The sequence below is a fragment of the Ahaetulla prasina genome, chromosome 2 (assembly GCF_028640845.1).
Source record: "Ahaetulla prasina isolate Xishuangbanna chromosome 2, ASM2864084v1, whole genome shotgun sequence".
Classification (NCBI taxonomy): domain Eukaryota; kingdom Metazoa; phylum Chordata; class Lepidosauria; order Squamata; family Colubridae; genus Ahaetulla; species Ahaetulla prasina.
In genome coordinates, this window is record NC_080540.1 from 164,887,419 (window position 1) to 164,903,853 (window position 16,435).

Sequence of the window (16,435 nt, forward strand, 5' to 3'; positions counted from 1 at the left end):
AGTTATCTTGTCTGGGCCTGGAGCTTTTCCTGGCTTTTGTCTGTGAAATAGGTCCTGCATTTCCTTTTCTGTGATCACTAGGGGTTGTGAACCCAATGAAATGGGGTCAGTTGTAGGAGGCTTGGCTGTTGTTGGTGTGTCTGAGATGGGGGTTGTGGAGATAGGTGGCTGTAGTTTCCTTTCAAACCTGCAGTAAAACTCATTCAGGTCATCTGCCAGTTGTTGATTACCTTCAGCCTGGGAAGGAGGTTTGCCATAGCCGGTGATATTTTTAAGAGTTTTCCACATGTTTGCTGGTTCATTTGCTGAAAATTGATTCTTTAGCTTTTCAGAGTAGCTTCTTTTTGCTGCTCTTATCTCCCTTGTTAGTGCATTTCTGGCCTGATTGTACAGCATTTTATCACCTTTTCTGTAGGCTTCCTCTTTGGAATGTCGTAGCTGCTTAAGTTTAGGTGTAAACCAAGGTTTGTTATTAACTGTGTATTCGCAAGTTCCTTGTAGGTACACATAGGTCTTCACAAAAGCTGACATATGATGTTACAGTATCTGTGAGTTCATCCAGGTCTGCAGAGGTATCTTTAAAAATATTCCAATCAGTGCAGTCAAAACATGCCTGTAGCTTTAATTCTGATTATAATGCAGCCACTTGGTTGTACTCTCTGTCTGCAAACTCCATCTCAGAATCCAGAACACCTGGCCTAATTTCTGGACTTTCTGTTTCCCATAGCCTGTTTTTTTTTGGGGGGGGGGATTACCTCACCTGATGCACGTTTGTGGAGACCTCAATATTGCACATCCTTCTGTAGTACAGGTAGCCCTTGATTTACAATGAAAATTGAACCCAAAATTTATGGGTATGACAACAGCTCTTTACTTCTGCACCTAAGATGGCGCCGACGAAGGCTGCCTCGGTGAAATGCTCTCTAATTGTTTCTTTATTTCTAATTGTTCTCTGTGACTCACTACGGATTTCCTACTCACGAGACCATCTGCTAAAAATTAAGGAACATTTCTTTAAGGAGCAGCTTTCTTTAATCTCACCCCCGCCTGTCTTTACAAACACGGAGGAGATTCTAACACAGGAGGAGGCAATTCCCACGGAGCCATGGATTACTAAAAAAACCAAACGACGGAAACGAAGGAAATGAGGTAAACGATCTGGGATCTTAATCAAGCTAAGAACTCGCACTAAAACTCCTCTGCCTTCAATTTTCCTAACAAATATACGCTCACTTGCAAATAAGATGGATGAAATACTCCTCTTAAACAAATACTATTCTGATTTTCGCAATTCAGCAGTCCTATGCTTCTCTGAAACCTGGTTAAATGAATCAATTGAAAATAGCAGCCTGAACATTCCAGGATTTCAAATTGAACGATCAGACAGGGTTCCAGAAACATCTGGTAAAAAGAAAGGAGGAGGCTTATGCCTATATATTAATTCAACCTGGTGTCAAGATTTTAACATAATTTACAAATTCTGTGACAACAATTTAGAGACTCTAATTATCAACTGCAAACCTTACTATTCGCCTCGTGAATTTTCCTCATTTCTTCTAATTGCTGTTTATGTCCCACCACAAGCCTGTGTAAACGAGGCATTACGAACTCTAGCTGACCAAATCATGGAGGCTGAAGCCAAACACCCTGATTCACTGGCCATTGTTTTGGGAGATCTAAACAAGGCAAACTTAAGGAAAGAACTACCAAAATACTTTCAGCATGTCAATTGTCCCACCAGAGGCAAGAATACTCTAGACCACTGCTACACAACACTAAAAGATGCCTATCGGTCTTTACCACGTGCAGCTGTAGGACACTCTGATCATTGCATGATTCACCTTGTACCTGCTTACAGGCAAAGACTTAAAGCCATAAAACCAATAATTAAATCAGTGAAAACCTGGACGGAGGAATCAGAATTAAAGCTACAGGCATGTTTTGACTGCACTGATTGGAATATTTTAAAGATACCTCTGCAGACCTGGATGAACTCACAGATACTGTAACATCATATGTCAGCTTCTGTGAAGACCTATGTGTACCTACAAGGAACTTGCGAATACACAGTAATAACAAACCTTGGTTTACACCTAAACTTAAGCAGCTACGACATTCCAAAGAGGAAGCCTACAGAAAAGGTGATAAAATGCTGTACAATCAGGCCAGAAATGCACTAACAAGGGAGATAAGGGCAGCAAAAGAAGCTACTCTGAAAAGCTAAAGAATCAATTTTCAGCAAATGAACCAGCAAACATGTGGAAAACTCTTAAAAATATCACCGGCTATGGCAAACCTCCTTCCCAGGCTGAAGGTAATCAACAACTGGCAGATGACCTGAATGAGTTTTACTGCAGGTTTGAAAGGAAACTACAGCCACCTATCTCCACAACCCCATCTCAGACACACCAACAACAGCCAAGCCTCCTACAACTGACCCCATTTCATTGGGTTCACAACCCCTAGTGATCACAGAAAAGGAAGTGCAGGACCTATTTCACAGACAAAAGCCAGGAAAAGCTCCAGGCCCAGACAAGATAACTCCTTCTTGCTTAAAAGTCTGTGCTGACCAATTGGCCCCATCTTCACCCATATTTTCAATAAATCACTAGAGATGTGCTATGTTCCTTCTTGCTTCAAACGCTCTACCATCATCCCAGTGCCAAAGAAGCCCACCATCAAGGAACTGAATGACTACAGACCAGTTGCTCTAACATCTGTAGTCATGAAAACCTTTGAAAGGCTAGTGCTTTCCTACCTGAAAACCATCACGAATCCGCTTTTAGACCCCTTGCAATTTGCATACCGAGCAAATAGATCAACAGATGATGCTGTTAATATGGCTCTGCACTACATCCTACAACATCTTGAGTCTCCAAAGACCTATGGAAGGGCCCTTTTGTAGACTTTAGTTCAGCATTCAATACCATCATTCCAGACATTCTTCTAACTAAGCTAAACCAGCTACAGGTACCGGAACAGACTTGTAAGTGGATCACAAGCTTCCTAACAAACAGGAAGCAGCAGGTGAAGCTAAGCAAGATCACATCAAATACCTGTACAATTAGCACAGGGCCCCCCCAAGGCTGTGTGCTCTCCCCACTTCTCTTCTCTCTGTATACCAATGACTGCATCTCCAATGATCCATCTGTTAAGCTACTGAAGTTCGCAGATGACACAACAGTGATTGGTCTCATTCGAGACAATGACGAATCCGCATATAGACGAGAGGTCGAACGACTAGCCTTGTGGTGCAACCAAAACAATCTGGAACTGAACACACTCAAAACCGTAGAAATGGTGGTAGATTTTAGGAAATCTACTTCCACCTCTCACAATACTTGACAACACAGTATCAACAGTAGAAACCTTCAAATTTCTGGGTTCTATCATATCGCAAGATCTCAAATGGACAGCTAACATCAAAACATCATTAAAAAAGGACAACAAAGAATGTTCTTTCTGCGCCAACTCAGTAAGCTCAAACTGCCCAAGGAGCTGCTGATCCAATTCTACAGAGGAATTATTGAGTCTGTCATTTGCACCTCTATAACTGTCTGGTTCGGTTCTGCAACCCAACAAGAAAAACACAGACTTCAGAGGATAATTAGAACTGCAGAAAAAATAATTGCTACCAACTTGCCTTCCATTGAGGACCTGTATACTGCACGAATCAAGAAGAGGGCCGTGAAAATATTTGCAGATCCCTCGCATCCTGGACATAAACTGTTTCAACTCCTACCCTCAAAACGACGCTATAGAGCACTGCACACCAGAACAACTAGACACAAGAACCGTTTTTCCCGAAGGCCATCACTCTGCTAAACAAATAATTCCCTCAACACTGTCAGACTATTTACTGAATCTGCAGTAATTAATTTAATTTAATTAATTTAATTAATCGTTTCATAGTTCCCATCACCAATCTCTTTCCACTTATGACTGTATGACTATAACTTGTTGCTGGCAATCCTTATGATTTATATTGATATATTATCATCAATTGTGTTGTAAATGTTGTACCTTGATGAACGTATCTTTTCTTTTATGTACACTGAGAGCATATGCACCAAGACAAATTCCTTGTGTGTCCAATCACACTTGGCCAATAAAATTCTATTCTATTCTATTCTATTCTATGTTGCTAAGTGAGAAATTTGTTAAGTGAATCTTGCCCCATTTTACAACATTTCTTGCCACATTTGTTAAGTGAATCCCTACAGTTATTAAATTAGTAACACAGTAGTTAAGTGAATCTGGATTCCCCCTTGACTTGCTTGTCAGAAAGTCACAAAAGGGGATCATGTGACCCCGGGACACTGCAGCCATCATAAATGTGAATCAGTCATCAAGCATCTGAATGTAAATCACTTGACCATGGGGATGCTGCAACGGTCATAAGTCTGAAAAATGGTCATAAGTCACTTTTTTCAGTGCCATTGTGACTTCGGTTACTAAGTGAACTGTTGTAAATTGAGGACCACCTATATTCCGATGGGTCCTAAATACAGATTTTGCTCAGTGGTTTATTGTGTATTTTCATTTCACTGGTTGTGTTTTTAACAGAAGTATATGTTAGATATGTTCAAAATGCTAAATCATAATTGTCATGCTGTAATGCAAGACTGGGCACATTTGAGAGTAAATGCCACTCTCAAATACTGTGGGACTTGTTTCAAAGTTTGAACATCACTGTATAGTTTCTACCTGGGGATAAAGTTAGTGGAAATTTAGTGATGCAAAGAGTTGGCTGCAAAAACACTATAATTTCCCCAATAGAGATGCATGGCACGCGGAAAAGCATTGCATTGTAAAGTATGTGGTCTGTTTCCTAACTCATACTAAGTAGATTCATATGAGTGGTGAAACAGAAACTGCCTCCGGGATCATGTAAAATGCAATAGGGCGGATCCTTAACAACAGCACTGTTCTATAGGTATTCTTGGAGGTATATTGGCCTCATGCAGTAACTATGCCCTGCGCCAGGGATCTAACAGAATAACACAGCCTTCCCTGTTTAACAAATTGTATATTTCCACCTTCCATCCATCTCTTCTTTGGAACAAAGACTAGATTTAGCTAGATCCAGATCTTGCCAGCAATAAGACTCCATCATAAGACCCATTTTCAAGGACAAGCTGAAACCATAGAATCTAGTTCTCTGCATCTACACTGTAGACTTCCCATCCCAACAGAGTTTTCCAAATGAGAACAGTAGTGCTATGTTTTGCAGGGACTTGCGTTTGTGGGTGTTTGTTGCTCAGCTTTTGAACACAGGAAAGACTCTAATAAGCACATATTTACCAGGCTCTGTTATCAAGTCTGCGCATGTTGATTGCTTTAGTAAACAAGCCATCCGTGGCATCTAGTCAAGTGGAAAGAATTTTCTAAACAACCAGGTGCAGAGGGTCACCTGTATGTCTCCACTGCCTTAGCAGCTTTCCTCATTCCTCAAAGCAGATAAGACTCCACTGCTGATCTGCCATGGGATGTGCCGGTTAGCACATAAACAAAACTGCTTCTGAGTAAGTGGTGAGCAAATTCCCCTCATCACTGAGTCAAACTATGCATCAAACCTAATCCGTGCTCTGCACAGACATGTTATGATCAATACATCCATAGGAATAACAAAGTTATATTAAGAGGCTTAAATTTAGAACAGAACAGAATAGAATATAATTTTTATTGGCCAAATGTGATTGGACACACAAGGAATTTGTCTTGGTGCATACGCTCTGTGTACATAAAAGAAAATATACCTTCATCAAGATACAACACTTAATGATAGTCATAGGGTACAAATTTAACACTTAATATTATTTGTCATTATTTAATAATGACAGTTAATTTCATTTAAAAAAAAACAAAAAACCACCTCAGAATAGCTTGCAAAAAACTAACACAGGTTGAAACAATTAAAAACAGAATAATACTGTAGTGTAGTAAATAAAGGGATGCATGGTTTCTAAGCAAAACTGGGCTTGTGTCATTAAACTATACAGTTCCTATAGTATATGGAGCAAAACCAGATTTAGGATTTTCAAGAAGCGGGGGAGGGGAGGTGGGATCTAGTATTCATTAGATCGTTTGTCTTCCTCCCTCCTTTTCCTCGGTTTTCTATAGAAGTAGAGACTTTTGGCTGTTTTGAACTTCAGTTCGACATCCTCAGGGAAGGGAGCGATTAATAGGAGAGATTTAATTACTCTCAGGGGGAATCTATCTTCCTCCCCCCCATCCCTTCTCCAATTGATCCCGTCTGTTACGTGTCGCGACCTCCCAAGCCGGGATGAGTCCAGTCGCTGCAATCGCACTTAGTTGTGGGGGAGGGAACGCAAATACCCCTTTTCTTGAGAATCTGGGTCTAGTTCTGCCCACCGGATTCAGGAAGGACGGACCGGTTAAGCAGGCGTAACTAACTGTTGCAGCCGTTCCGGCCTTCTGGATCCAACTTCAGGCAAAGCGGGGCGATTATGCTAATTCCGCGAGAAGCTGTTGCCCGGATCTGGCAGAGCGCCGCGGGATTAAGGAGGCGAAGCCACATGCCGAAAGGGAGGCTGCAGCGTGACTTCTTTTGCCCGCACGTGGCTAGAGGACGGGGAAGCCCGCGAGTGGCACCCGGGGTTTGAATAGGGTAAGCGTTAAAGCGCGGTGTGTTCCGAAGGTATGGTACCAAGGTAACCTAAATGTGCTTTTTTTGGTCTTAGTGTGGTATGCAAACTATCCTAAAGGCCACTTCCACATTCAGGCGCAGAAATATTTCATCTTTTCTGTCCCTTCCCCTAACTGAGTAACAATAACAGAGTTGGAAGGGACCTTGGAGGTCTTCTAGTCAACCCCCCTGCTCAAGTAGGAAACCCCATACCATTTCAGACAAATGGTTGTCCGATCTCTTCTTAAAAACCTCCAGTGTTGGAACACCCACAACTTCTGGAGACAAGTTGTTAAAAAAAAAAATAAAGCATTGCAACAGCTCAAATGATGATGATGATATGCCAACTCCTAGCCACTACATAAACTGTCTCCAGGTGGATCTGTCCCCAGCCTGGTCCTTCAGATCTTTCAGTTGCTATGACTGAATCATCCACCTTGCTGCTGGCCGGGGTGGATTTGATTTAAATCACGATTTAAATCATGATTTAATAGTAAAAAGGCTTGATTTAAATCAACTTGATTTAAATCATAATTTTTAAAGAGCAACTGTCATCTCTGTCCCGCAGCAGCTCTAACCCGCTGTTGACTCATCGACAGTCTCATTCATGTTAATGGGGTGGCTGGTGATGCGGCAGTGACACAACAAGATGAGGGACGTGGCAGGCAGCAGGTGAGTGAATGCCCGTTGACAGGCGCTGCCATGATGGATCTGAAATGACAGGTGCTCTTTAATATTATATTTATAAGCTGCTTAGAAGGTTTCATTTTCATTTTTACTGCTTGCCCTTCCTCCTCACACTTAGAGCCTGGTGGTACAGATACATTTATCTTCAAACAATCATACAGTTTGTAGTGCACATAGATTTGCAAAACAATGGGATAAAGGAATATTCCTGAACTTTGTTTTATGATTTATCTCATGGTTACTGTGAAATTGTGTGAATGCATCAATGCAGTGCATGTTATCTCAGCTTTCAAAGCTTGGATTCATTGAATGAGTTTACCAAAAATGTAAATATTGCAGAATATACAGCCTCATGTTACATAACTAAGCTCCGTTTCATGCTGAATAAACTAAATTATTAATGTATCTTAAATAGAAAACTTTCTTTAGATTGATTTCTGCTTCAAAAGTATTTTATTAAAATAAATTTGATAAAATTAAAAAAATCCAATTTAAATTTTAAAAATCTGATTTTTTTAAACAAAATTTTTTTTACAAAACATCAATTTTTATCCACCCTGCTGCTGGCCATCTGTTCTTTAGTTCAGAGTTCCCCAACTTTTCCAGCTTTGTGGACTGATGGGGGAGAGGGGGAGGGAATAGTTCTGTGTGAATGGTGGGTAAGCTTATGCATGCAGCTTCATTGGCACAAGTGGTGAGCACAAGTGGTGAGTGCCTGCCGCTTGCACAAATGGAGCATGTGAGTGTGCACTCTTCCACTGCACCCATACATGGGTGCTTGCTCGCCGTTTTGGCCAGCCCAGTTGTGAACAGCTCACATCCTGGTAATGGGTTGTGGCCCAGGGGTTGGGGACCCCTGCTTTAGTGCATGGACATAATATATCTAGAAGTCCTCTACAAAATCTTTTCCCCCAGACCACTGGCTAAATTGATCAGCTGACTGCTTGTCTGAGTTCACACATCACACTAAACCACATTTGTTTAACCATGGTTTATTGGCTAAACCACATGTCAGCATGTACATGAAGACTTGGTTTTATAAACCACAGGGCTGTATTCATACCACCACATGCTATTTCAACTCCAAACCAGTAAAGGTGCGATGTAAGAAGTGATGGAAACTGCACAATGGGAAGCAGGCCTAGCCAGGATTCATCTGTTCTCATAAGTGGGTGGGGATGGGGGGGTATAGCCCATCTTCCCTCTTGGCATTCTAGGTAACAACTGGCAGCACTTTGCTTTGTGCTTAATTCCTGGACTTGTGGCTTCACTCTTCTAAATTCTATTGCCTGCCAGATCCCAGAGAGGGGTCCTCTCCATGAAAGCCTGAAGGGAAAGGATTTGTTACAGCTCACAGGCTACATAAAATGTTGGATTGCTGCTGCTTCTGCATAGGAAAAAATAATAATAACAACTAGTTTGTAGCAACCAACCTGAATCGGCTATTTAAGACTCCTGGTTTCTGGGTTTACATATCATGCTAAGCTACAATAAGGTTTATTTGATTTTGGATTAGCATGTGATATAAATCCAGCCATTGTCATGAAACACATTAACAAAATCACTGTAAAGTATGACGCATGAAAATAAGCTCTTAACTTCTATAACTATTTGTTTTTAATGTTATTTAATAGAGCTTTTCTCCTAGGTGGTGTATATACCAGTAGCATTCCCGCCTCCATTTTTTCCTCCACAGCAGGATAGAGATTGTGACTGACCAAAAGTCAGCCTGTGGACTTCCACAAGCTCTACTCTTCCAATCTTTGTTCTGGTATAAGTACAGCAGAGTAACATGGATGAGCTTCTTGCCATTCAGATATGTAGACTCTGACTCTCATCATGCCTCAGAAATAATCTAGAATCCCATTTGATTGAGGCAGTGTATACATTTCATAAATGTAGGAAGCCAGCTGGCTACTATGATGAAAATAAGAGCCCATCTGAAGGGCACTAGAATGAGGAAAGGCTATAACAAAAAGAATACTTCCACAATAACTACGCTCGTCAAGTTTCAAATGCTCCAAATATTTCATAACTAATCAGAGCAATTGATACTGCTCTGATATTGCTCTTCAAGGTAGGCCAATGTTTTAATTTCCCTGAAATGCAAGACTAACAGAAATACAGCCTGCCTCCAGGCACTGAAAGTGAAAATTTGAAAGAAAGGATTTCCTGGTTTATATTTATTTCAAAAATATGCACATGGAGTGCTAAATATTATAGTTATACAATACAAATGTGTGCCGTCGATATGTGTATATCTCTACGTAGCTCTCTCAATTTTTTTTTTAAATTGGAAAGCTGCTATGTGATAAAGTATAGCACCACCCTCCAGCATCCTGTTTATTTGTAGCAATGCTCTTGGCTCCAAATGGATCTCAAAATTTTTCTTAGAAAATAAAATACAGCCCAGTACTTTGTGTGGAAGTATGCCAATCTGCCCAGAAATAGAACAGAGATAACTTGGAATTGTAGGAAGTGCCTTACCGGAGATCAAGGCTATAATGAATAGCAAGAACATGCCATAAAAACAGGTTTTTTGTGAATGGTCCCAATGACAGCCATGTTATGAACAAACAAGCTCCTTTCGCTCAGAATCCAAAAAAACATTTTCAATATTTAAAATGTGCTTGGCGGCTCCCCAAAGTTTTAAGGATCCCTGCTGTCCACAGAGCTTATTCTGCTGAAATTTCCCCATCTACGCCTGTGCCGTTGCCTGCCTCCCTACTGATAAAAATTGCCTAAGCCACAATTTTGTTGCCTGCAACTCTGTTCTTCAGCTCCCTCCAACTCAGTGCCCTTTCTTCTTCCAAAACAATACATGAACTTGTGTGTGGGAGTCTCTGCTGGACACTGTGGTTGGAAAGCTCACAGCCCTGTGCTCCAGATCTGTCAGTTAACAAGTACTCACACTGAGATGCAAAGGATTTGACAAATGGTGTTCTTTCTCCTCATTGTCTGGGAATTAACTGGCAGGGGAATATTGTTTTGTTTGATTATAGGGAGGCAAGGGGGCCTGCAATGCTGGTTCTGCTTCTTGTCTCAGGGTCATTGGAGCAGGAGCCCTGGCCCTTTCAGCCCCTTTCTCCACAAACAACAAGCAAGCTTTCCTCATCCGGTCTTCCATGGCTGCCCTTCCTGTTCAAAACACTGGAAAGTTAAAGGGAGTCCTCCTTGGAGGGAAAGAAATGGGGTTTAGTCAGGGTTCTCCCAAGGCAGAACAATGTTGAAGTTGACCTTTGAGAAAGGCTAATGCTGAGGACCCAGAAGGGGTAGATAGAGTGAGGTTGGCTAGGTATTTACCACAGACCATACTACAGATTCTACGCGGCGATCTCCTACACACAGTAGTATCTCCAGTCCCGTAGAGTTCCTAGGGGAGTATTGTTTGCGAGGATTATTTTAAGGGTGATCAGGCAGTCTTTCAGAAATGCCAGAACCAAACCTTTCCACCACCTCCCAAGATTGTCGTTAGGCACTGGAGGCAACCAACTCTGAATCCTCCGGAGTTGCTCCCTATTACTGTAGGAAGATTCTCTAAGTAGGCTGCCCTCCCAGCCAATATGTTGGCACCGCCTCTCTTCCCCTCCCCACCAAAAAGAAAGCTAGGTGGTACTTTCCATGCCTCTAAGCTGGGGTGGCAAGTGGGTGGGAATGATGGGAGGTGGAGCCCAATAGTTGGATGGGGTGAATAGGTCACTACACAGAGATGAAGAGTACTTACTAGAGCCTGCGGTGTGTGGTAGCGGAGCTGCTTCTGTCATCAGGCCTGGGGGTTTCTTCCACATCAGAAGGAGAGAAGCACAAAAGGGCAGCTGGGCAGCTCATCTGGCGCTGAAGCGAGTCCCTGACCTCCGACAAGCTGGGCAGGCAGGGACATAAGAGCGAGAGGGCAGGCAGCAGCCTGGACAGGCTGGAGGAGGACAACAGGCAGGGCAAGGATAGCAGTAAGAGACAGGCAGGCAGAAGGTTTTGGGGCAACAATTGGAGTGGTAACAGGGAGATGGGCAGTAGCAGCAGCAAGGAAGACAGCAGCTGATGGAGTTGCAGGGACGAAGGGAACAAGTAGGGCAGGAGCCCCAGAAGCAGCTCGGGTAGCACCTGTTACAGGAGGGGGGACAACAGCCTGTGCTACACATGAGTCAGGCCGGCGTGGGAGGAGAGAGGTCCTCCAGATGCTGGTTACCTTAGCAAGGTGGGAAGTAATTTGCAGGATCTTTGCTACTGGAACATAATAAAGGCATCCAGTCAGGGAGCCTTGTGGCCTTCCTTCACTTCCAGAGCATTTGGGGCCATGCACAGGGCCAGCAGGACCATAGGAGGCAGCTGCCCGAGTGTATTTTTAGCTCCCTAAGGTCAAGAGTACTAACTTCTAAAGCCGGCTGAGCCAGCACATGGCCACAGCTCACCAGGCTGTTTTGCACCCAGCAATGAGAAGCACTCCTGTTTCTTGTTGCTTTTTTTCTTTTCCTAAGGATGTTCCTTGCCACAAAGGGCAAGGAAGGAGGAGGAGGAGGAGGAGGACATACCACACCTCTGAGACAAATGTTCCTAAGTTTTACTTGCACTGGGATTGCAATTCCTGGAATTCTCAACCAGGATGGCAACTTGGGAATCCTATAACATCAAAACACTTTGAAGCTGTCAGGTTGGGAAGACTAATCAAAGAACCACATGAGATAGGAATCTCTGGGTGGGCTTTTCCCAGCACTGCGTTACAGTGAAAAGATTGGTGTACAGAGATCCCTTCAAAGTTGAGATCATGCCCAGCCAGGCCTCGTTTCTTCTGGCTCCTAAATGTTTGTGACAGTTAATCTCAGATACTTTCTTCTGCGCACCTGAGGTCTGAAGGCAGGCTTCAGATTTAAATGCTTTTGTGTGTGAGCAACAAAAAAAACTGTTAAAAAAATAATTATCTCATACCATGGCAAACGTTTCTGGTGATCGACAAAAGAGAATAACAATCATTCTCTGAAATTTCTGCCAATTTAGGGTTGTTAAATTTTCCAACTTAATCTAGAGCAGTGATGGCGAAAGTTTTTTTCCTTGGGTGCCAAAAGCGCACATACGCGCACACATGCATGCCCACAGCCATAATTCAATGCCCCCCATCACCCGCCCCCTGCCCCCCTGCGCATGCGTGCAACCCCCCTATGGTCCCCCGCACATGCGCGCACAACCCCTCCCCCCACACCCCGTTTTGGGCCTAGCAGGCCTCCCTGAACCCTCCAGAAGCCAGAAAAGGCCCGTTTCCAGACTTCCAGTAGGCCCGGTAGGCCCATTTTTCGCCCTCCCTAGGCTCCAGAGGCTTTCTTGGAGCCTGAGAAGGGCAAAAATGGCCTCTCCCCACCCACCCAAGGCCGGAAATGCCCTCCCAGAGCCTCTGTGCAAGCCCTGTATTTACCTGGCATCCAAAATGGGCCATGTGAAGACTCCTTAAAAGGAAGGGGTGGTGTGGGCAGGGCCAACCAAAAATCAGCTGGCCAGCACGTGCATGCACACTGGAGCTGAGCTAGGTCAACGGCTTGCGTGCCCACAGATATGGCTCCGCGTGCCAGCTGTGGCACACTTGCCAAAGGTTCACCATCACAAATCTAGAGCATATTTATACCCCAATTATTGTTATGGAGAATAATTATAACTATCCACCACCAACTGTCCCACCACTGGACATCTACTCTATTGTACTCTATTGTTATTCAAAAAGATATTAAAAAGATATATTTCCTTAATGTGGCAATACTCTATTGTTATTCAGTTGTTAGTTACTCTTATTGTTATTCTGTTGCTACTCTATTGTTATTCAGAAAGGTATCAGAAAGATAAATTTCCTTAATGTGACAGTAAGCCATGTTGAAACACACATCACCCATTCACAGGACAGAAGATTAATTTATTTTTAGATAAATATATTTAGATAAGAAAAAAGATACAAATATTTGAAACTAGAATATCTTATATTACACAATTAAAGGTTTCAAGTTTTAAGAAATGCTTCTTATATTTCAAACAATTAGTAAAAGAATGTTTTTAGATATTTTTGCCCCCTCAATAGATATAATTAAAAGATTGTCAATTTGAAGAATCATTAGGATACCTTTTGGGCATATTCCCTGGTTGTTTCACAGTCATTAGGGGTGATTGCTGAAGTGAACCAAGCTGTAGGAAGGAAGCTAAAATTTAAAGATGAATGTGCTCTTAAATTCTATTTCTCCATTTGTATGAATATGTTTACGTATGGACAGTTCCAAATATACAGAATCATGCCTGGATAGTAGCAAGAAATGTCATTTTATAGTCTTTGAAAAATATGTGCATTAATACTGTAGATGTTAAAAGTTTGTTCAATTAAATTGCCAGTTCTGTTTTTAAAAAGGCTTTGTATTGACAGAGAGGAAAGGTTGGACAACATGTTTCTGTTTGGCCTACACTTAATGATTTGTTAAAAATTGTGTGGTATAACTGTATTGATAGGAAACCTATTATTAGAAAAGTATTTTTCTGCCTTTTTTCTTTTTAGTTGTCATTACTTTATTAATTTTTATTTTATAGCTTTGTGATCCTAGTCTGAATGAAATTTATCTGCAATTATTATATCTATTATCTTTATTATTGTATGTATTGATTGAAAAATCCATTAAAATAATATTTAAAATGATCATTTTATTCAGCTCAGGGTGGTTTTGTTTGTGTTTTGTTGTTGTTGTTGTTGCTTTGTAGGATCAATACGAAGAGCCGGTGTATGATGGGAAGACAGTTTGTTTCCACACAGCTGTTCTGTTTTAAGATTAAAGTTCGCTTGGGACCTGTGAATGCACAGATAAGCATAGTTGTAGGAGGGTGGGACTCACTATACAAAATCAGCCTGCCTGAGACTTTCCATTTTGGTCTCTTTTTTTTTTTATTTGCATTTATATCCCGCCCTTCTCCGAAGACTCAGGGTGGCTTACACTATGTCAAGCAATAGTCTTCATCCATTTGTATATTATATACAAAGTCAACTTATTGCCCCCAACAATCTGGGTCCTCATTTTACCTACCTTATAAAGGATGGAAGGCTGAGTCAACCTTGGGCCTGGTGGGGCTTGAACCTGCAGTAATTGCAAGCAGCTGCTGTTAATAACAGACTGTCTTACCAGTCTGAGCCACAGAGGCCCCTGAGCATCACATGTATGGTTGAGCAGCAAGGAATGCTTACTAGAGGTCAAGTAAGAAAGTCAGTCAAGCACTGATGATAGCTCAGCCTGACCCCAAAAAACTAGCCTGTATGTTGGTATGAGTGATAGATGAAAGCTGAAACTGAGACCAGAAAGCAATGTGCTAAACCCTGAGCAGCGGGATACCTTGGAGAGCTGCCACTGAAATGGTCGTTGTCCTCCTTGAGAGAGTCTGTCTCTCACAATGGAGGAAGCACACTTCAACAACAGGTAAACAAATAGGATGCGAGGTACCCAGCATGCTGTTGTGTGAGGAAAGCATATTAGCAAATGCTACATCATTGAAGTGGCTGCATCTTGTTACAGCATGGTAGACATCCAAAAGGTGCCTAATGCAGCCAGTGGTACTTAGAATAGATAACTCCGTCTTGACTCAAATGAAAATACAGGCAGTCCTTGACTTACAACCACAACTGAGGCCAGAATACATGTTGCTAAGTGAGATATTTGTTAAGTGGGTTTTGCCCCATTTTACGACTTTTCTTGCCACATTTGTTAAGAGAATCACTGCAGTTATACAATTAGTAACATGGTTGTTACATGAATCTGGCTTCCCCATTGACTTTGCTTGTCAGAAGATAGCAAAATATGACAACTCTGGGATACTGCAACTGTCATAATTATGAACCAGTTGTCAAGCATCTAAATGCATCTTATGACCAAGGGGATGCTGCAGTGGGGAAAAATGGGAAAAATGGTCATAACTCTCTTGGCCCAACTCACCTCACAGAGTTTTTGCAAAATGGAGGAGCACAAAACATTGTGTGTGTTCTCCATCTTGAGTTATTTATAAAAATAATAAAGGCAGGAAATAAATAAATAAAATATCTTCTTTCATTTCTTCTCCTTCTCTTGTTTCCAACCTCTGTGTTTCTGCAATGGGAACCTCTATCGACTAACGTAACACTGGGATGAAGGATACTTCCCCTACTCTACCATCCTTCAGAATCATAAAATAACAGGAATAGAAGTATTCATAACATCACCCACCCACAGCTGAAGTGATACCGGCCTATCCTCATTGTTGTTATTTTAATGCAACAGGACTGGATGTCTATAACCTGCTAGCAGGAAATTATCTTGGGGTTGCATAGGCATTCGGTCAAAAATGCCTCCTGTCCTAGCTTATACGTCTGGTATAATACAGCGAGGAAATGTAGGAAGGCTCAGAAGGAAAATGGGAGAATATAAAATGAGGCAGGTGCAGACATTGTTTCTGTTATTGCTCTCTGCAGAACTGGATGCAAGAGCTGTCATTTTTGATGAAAAGGAACCTTATCTCTAAGGCTGGAATTACAAATATTGTAGCCTGGCCATGACAGACCAAGGTTGATGTGATGAGCTGTATTCCGTGGCTTGTGGATGTGATCCATAGCATCATCCATCTTTAAACAGAGCAGCCATCACTGTGAAAGGCAGCTCATTTGGAACCAAGGCAGGTCCCTGACACCCGAATGATACCGAGTAGGCAGGTAACCAATGTCCCTTGTTAATCCTGAGGAATGAGGCAGGCAGGACAGCGTAAGGCCACAAATCCTGCCCTGATCCAAGAAGCACACTGCATGATGTTGCAGAGTGTTAATTTGCTGGCACACTAAAAGGGCAGCCTCCTTCAGCTCCAGGATTGAAACAAAGGGATGGAAAGAACAAAATTTCCAGTCCCTTTTTAATGGCTGTTTTTCACGACAGCTTTTTTTTTTTAATTGCATGGGTTCTTTTTTCCTCTCCCTCAAGTCCTTCAGATATTTTGATCCAAATGGTTAAGGGCATAACTTCCATCAACCCTAGCTGATCTTGGCATAGGCTATGCTACTAGGAAGTGATGGAAATTGTAGTGCAACACATCAGCAAGGCATCAGGATAGGAAATGTTGAGAGACTGG

The 16,435-nt window shown here is 42.1% G+C and overlaps 1 protein-coding gene across 2 annotated transcripts in view; it reads left to right on the top strand.

Moving 5' to 3' along the window:
• Positions 1-16,435, top strand: part of MFSD5 (major facilitator superfamily domain containing 5) — a 59,042-nt gene that overhangs the window by 16,788 nt on the left and 25,819 nt on the right. The window contains exon 1 of one of the 2 annotated variants that reach the window (XM_058166541.1): positions 6,350-6,631. The exons of the other annotated variant lie outside the window; for it this stretch is intronic. The gene's annotated coding sequence lies outside the window, so the exon portion shown is untranslated. Of the gene's footprint in view, positions 1-6,349; positions 6,632-16,435 lie in introns of those variants that run through there. 2 annotated transcript variants of the gene reach the window in all.